Genomic DNA, 5955 nt, shown 5'->3' with positions numbered 1-5955 from the left:
CTATACCAATACAATCAAGCTTTGGATTTGGAACATGTCTGTTTTTGAATGTTAAAAGTCATTTTAATTAATACAAATTATATGTTTTAACAACTTGAAGGAATTGGCGGACGTTCCCTTAGGGATCATGCGCTGTGGTATCGTGTCAAAGCATTCTAGAGTATAAATGCAGCTATCATGCACGTAGGTGATTTTGAATTATGGTTAGCTACATCCCAGCAAACATGCCAGTGGGCCCACTGTGGGTAAGTGTGGGTTTTCTGTGGGACAGTGTGGGCAAGGGCAAACCCATTTGGGCCCCCATTAGGATTTACTGTGGGCAACCCACTGTGGGATTGTGACCATAGATATCATATATAAATGCTAGATGTCTTATGGCGCAGTCACTTCCGGCATCACCGTTCGGCCATCTTGTCACAGTGAAGCTGTGCATTAAGGTGAATGATCAGCACGCACACAAATCCTCTCATCTCGCTGAAATCTTGACGGATTTACAAACGGTTTGGTTTCTTACAAACGTTATTAACGTGGCTATAATTCCGAATGCTTGAACATGTATGTTATAATTATTCATATGTATGCAGTGTCATAACTACATCTCTGACGTTTATAACAAACCAAACCGTTTAAAAATCGGTAGCAAATTGAGCAAGTTATGGTTATTTAAAAGTACATGCACCATGTTATGAGTGAGCGAGCACACTGTGGCAAGATGGCCGCCACGTGCGGACGTCGACCTCCATTGGCCAGCAGCGAGCACGAGACATCTAGCCTTTATATATGATATCTATTATTGTGACACTGCGGTGTCTGTTCCTGTTCCTAAGCCAGTGTCTGTTCCTGTTCCTGAGCCGGTTCCTGTTCCTGTGCCATGGCCGCCTGAAGGGTCGTCTCCTCCCTGGCCGCCTGAAGGGTCGTCTCCTCCCTGGAGGAGATGACCCTTCAGGCGGCCATGGCTCAGGAACAGGAACAGACCCCCCCCCTGTTGTTTAAATGAAACGGTAATAACGGTCGACTAACGTTAGCTGCTCAGACAGTTCGTTTTTTTGGTAATCTCCGAGGTAATGTATACTTTAATACTGCATGAATTCATTACCTGTAAGTGTTTTACACTTTTGGTGTTATTATAATTTGGTTTATTGTTGTTTTCCCGTTTACGTGATGAACTAGGGCCGAGCTAGACACAATGGCTGGGCTGAAGTCATGTCAAGTCATGTCTTTGTTTTAAAGTTTTAAATAGCGATGTAAACGAGGATTTATGTAGCGTAAATTCAATAGGGGAGAGTGGGGTGAGTTGTGCCAGTTTTTACTCAAAGTGACTTTAAAGTGAGGCCATGGCAGTAATGCCTTCAACTTAAGGATGTACATATATTTCAGGATGTGGTGCATCCCTGAGAACAATAACTTTGGATCTGAAATAAATTGTTTCAGAAATATAGCTCTTGGAAAAAAAGTGGTCTCATGGCACAACTTGCCCCTGGTGCGGGGGAAGTTGTGCCTTTGGGGGAATACAATGGGGGTAAATTGTGCCAGTGATTTCTGAAGTAAAACAAAACATTTTAATGTTATGAACCATAATGCTATATGAAAGCAAGATAAATTCAATACAAAATTACTCATTTAAGGTTTATTTAGATATTGTCACCCTGGAATACCATAGCATGCGTTTTTCCTACTATGGTCAATTGCATAGGGATTTTGTATTGAACATAACTCTGGATCACAGTGTCATAGAGACAAGGGGGCGGGCTCATTTTACTCAGACGACCAATCAGTCTCTCAGGATCATTGTGAAGCTATCAAGCTACGCCCTAGCAACCATTTAGAGCACCATAGCAACACAATATATGATATTTGTGAATCATTTCAGGCAAAAAGGCTTTGGAAATAGATGCCTGTTGACATAGCGCTGTTTGTCAGGAATAAAGTGACTAGGCTCATTTCTAAACATCCTATTGTGACATAGGCCACTTAAAAACGGAATAAAACCTCTCTTTAATAACATAGTGCAAACTCAAAACTGAAATCAGTGTTAGCTAAATTAAACAAATAACAGGCAGGCCCAAGTAAAACAATGATGAGGCATGCCCATCTCCTCACTTCTCAAGATTATCCCCTGTGAGAATGTAGGTCTAGGTGGTCTGGATCTGGCACAACTTAACCCAGGCCCTTTGGCACAAATCACCCCGGACCCACAAGTTTGAAAAACTAGCATGATCCAGCAGTTAAGAGCTAACATCATGCTAACTGTATAGACTCATTGTGTAGCCTACTAAAGCACTAAAACATGTGTGAAATGTTTTCAAACTTGTCTATAATTGTTCAGACACTACAATCAGAAAACCTTAATCATAGAAATTTTACTTTGAAAGGGAAAAAACAGTTTTTTGCACTAAAATATGCTTAACTCTCATGCCATGTGTCCCTCTTCTTTGGAGGACGAGTAAAAGTGATTGCTTTTCAAAATGATGTGGTCACATGACCAATTTCTTCTATGGTTTTCCAGAAACAAGGGTGGAACTACTTCCCCCCCTTGCACAAATCACCCCACTCTCCCCTACATAAGCTACACACTCTTTACATCTCGTTAAATATGACTATGACCGTTCATATTTGATAGACACCGATAAACACTGCGCGCTGACAGACAGCAAATCAATATACTGTAAATATTTCACTGAAATATTATTTTTTGTTTCTTTTTCTCCCTTTTCCATGTGTGTAATCAGATAATTGGTGCTGCTCTGTGTAAGTATTGTGTTGGAATCACTGTCTGACATATTCTCAGTTTTTGCATTGTAGATTTGTCATAGACATTTACAAAAACTTTCTTTGCACCATATAAATAACTGTATTTTCATAAACATTTTGCTTATGTTATGTTAATATTTTGGGAACCAAATTTTTGAAATGAGATGTTCCTCACCCCCTGAACAAATACTGTATTTGAAATGTTGTTTGTCCTCTCTCTTTTCAGTATTTATTGCCGTCTAATCCTGAGCTCCAACCCCAGTTAAGCAGACCTGAACCAGTTGATCGAGGTCTTCAGGATCAGCAGAAACTACAGACAGGCTGGAGCTAAACTCCTCCATGACCAGGACTGGACACCACTGCTGTAAGTGATCGATCTAGTCATGTTCAGAACATTTTGCAGGGGATCTCAGCTCTGGCCCTTGAGGACCACTGTCCTGCAGACTTTAGCACCAACCCTGGTCCAGCACACCTGAACAAGCTAATCGAGCTCTTTTGGTTAAAAGAGCAAGTGAGATTGATCTGGTCTGGACATAAGCAAGACAGTGCACTTCGAGGACCAGAGTTGAGAACTCCTGACATATTAATTAGTCAATAATCACTGATGAAAAAACAATCATTTTTATTTGTATAGATTTATGTAATATTTGACTAATATTCAGTTGTCTCTCTTTTTTCCTCAGTTGTGATGTGTGTCAAACAGCTTAATAAACCCAAAAGAGAGCCACTCAGGCACAGGTCACTCTTTTTCTGTGTAAGTAAATTTTTGACTGTCAGACACATTCTCTCTATTTGTTTAAAATAAAAATGACATATTCAGGCTGCAAGTTAAAGCTATCAATGATTTCTTGATAAAGACATTAAAAAGATTGTTCTTCATGTTGTTCCAAACATGTATTATTTACTTTTTTCTGTGGAATGCAAAAGAAGATAAATTACACTTGGAACAACCCTTGTTTTTGTTTTGTTTTATTATTTTTTTTTATGTTAACATTTCAATTGTTGTTGTTTTTTTCTCACTTTAGATGCTGACACAAAAAACAGCCAGGCCGCAGCATCCGAAGGGGATGATCCTGATCCTGTTAAATCATGAGCCTGTTAAATCATAATGCAAGAGACTGGGATGGTGGAAGGAGCAGAAGAACCAGAAGACTGGAGATCTGGCAAATATCTTCTGGTATCCGAGGGGATTGATTTATTTTATTAGAGGATTCATAATCCACCAATGTGTTGTGATGTGTTTTTATACGCTTTTTTTTTGTTTTGACTCTTTTTTTTTTTTTTTTTACTCAAAATCTATTTAAAATAAATGCTGCTCTTTTGACAGTTCTGTTCAAACGTTCCTGAATTTTTTTTCACGATTTACATGCTGACGACTGGATGCTGGCTACTGAAAATTAATTTTTAACATCCCAGGAATAATTACTTTGTAAAATAGATTAAAATAGAAAACAGTTATTTTAAGTTGCAACAATATTTCAGAATATTACTCTTTTTAATGTATTTATTAAATAAATGCAGCTGAGATGAAGGGAATTCTTTCAAAAGTATTTAAAAAATTTTACTGACCCCAAACTTGTGAACGGTAATGTATTGTATTGTGTATATATATATTTATGACTGTGAATAAATGAAATTATTTAAAACATATGACTTCTAATGTACTACTTCGACTTTCAACAAGTGCAATTATTTTGCATGTATTGTGGCATATGCAAAGTACAACTAAACTAATCTTGTTGTTTGTTAAGGCCACAAGTATATTACAACACATCTTTGCATTGTCCGCAGTATGCCCACATTTTTCCCAGTATACCCACAGTGTGCCCAAACTTTTCCCAGTGCACCCACTGTATGCCCACACTTTTCACAGTGTACCCACAGTATGCCCACACTTAACCCAATGTACCCACAGTATGCCCACAGTATGCCCACACTTAACCCAATGTACCCACAGTATGCCCACACTTAACCCAATGTACCCACAGTATACCCACACTTTGCCCACAGCATGAGCTTGCTGTGGGCCCACTCAGGGTCCCATAGTGTGTGCCCCACATTTCACGCCAGTATCTGGGCCCACAGTGGGCTGCCTGCAAGGGCCCCATTTGGGCCCCAAAGGAGCATGTTTGCTAGGATACTGTTAAAACTAATCGTAGTGTTGATATATTTTTTAGACTGCTGACTCTATAGAACAGTGACATGGAAAAGTAACTTTATCGCGCTCCGAGAGCCCTCTAGTGGTCGGGAGCATTTCCGTTGTGTTGTGGCTTATTTCCATTGTATTGCGGCTTTATTTCGTTGTGTTGTGGCTCATTTCTGTTGTGTTGTGAACTTATGTTTGCTTTTTACATTTTGTTGTGTTGTGCACTACTGGGCCACCGTAGCAAACAGCTGTTTTAAGATAGAATTTTTATGCGACGACAGAAATAATCAGTTTGCAAAGACTATCAATTAAAGCTCAGCTTTGGGAAGGGAAGATATACAGGTCAAGATAAAGAAGAAGAGAGAAGGTGATGGAGATGAGGGAGGAAGAGCAGGTATTGCATAGCCTACTGTGCCCAGAATGAGATTAACATTATTACAATGGATTCCTATTTAACACAGATATAGCCTACTGTATGTTCTTCGCCAATGACAGTGGAAACTATAAGCTCAATTTAACAACACAAGCACCTATTAAATATATTGCCATTATTGTTGTATTAATACATTTGTAGGCCTATACATCAAATGTGTTTGAATATTTCGCTAGTAGCACTGGGACTTTTTACTGTTTGTATCACTCCGCTTGTCTGTGTTTGCGCATCTTGCATCATTAAGCCCTTGTATCATTAAGCCAGTAGGTGGCGACAAGTCACTGTCTTAATGAGTGAGCAACTGAACCATTAATTAAACAGATCAGTCAAAAAACATTGATTAATTTAGGAAAGAAACAAGTTGCTGAAACTGATCTTTGATGCTCATACTAATTGCACACTGCACTGCGCAGTGTCACATGATTCTTCAGAAATCATTCTAATATGCTGATTTGACGTTCAAGAAACATTTATCATAGTTATCAATGTTGAAAATGTCATCAATGTAATTTGTCAAAATGTCAAAATCAATGTCATTTACATTTTTATTTCAGGATTCTTTGATTAATAGAAAGTTTAAAAGAACAGCATTTATCTGAAATATTGTCACGATTTGGTTATTTTT

General features: G+C 38.6%; 1 long non-coding RNA gene across 1 annotated transcript; it reads left to right on the top strand.

The window, feature by feature from the left end:
- Positions 1–921: 921 nt before the first annotated feature.
- Positions 922–4393, top strand: LOC311078471. Its single transcript, XR_014605177.1, has 5 exons — positions 922–1061; positions 2730–2748; positions 2978–3115; positions 3435–3505; positions 3777–4393. It is a non-coding gene; the product is annotated as an uncharacterized lncRNA (long non-coding RNA).
- Positions 4394–5955: the final 1562 nt, after the last annotated feature.

This window comes from Abramis brama, assembly GCF_963993115.1.
Source record: "Abramis brama genome assembly, chromosome: 2".
NCBI classification, from domain to species: Eukaryota; Metazoa; Chordata; class Actinopteri; order Cypriniformes; family Leuciscidae; genus Abramis; species Abramis brama.
The sequence above is the reverse complement of the archived record's forward strand: the minus strand, read 5'-3'. Positions and strand labels throughout refer to the sequence as shown.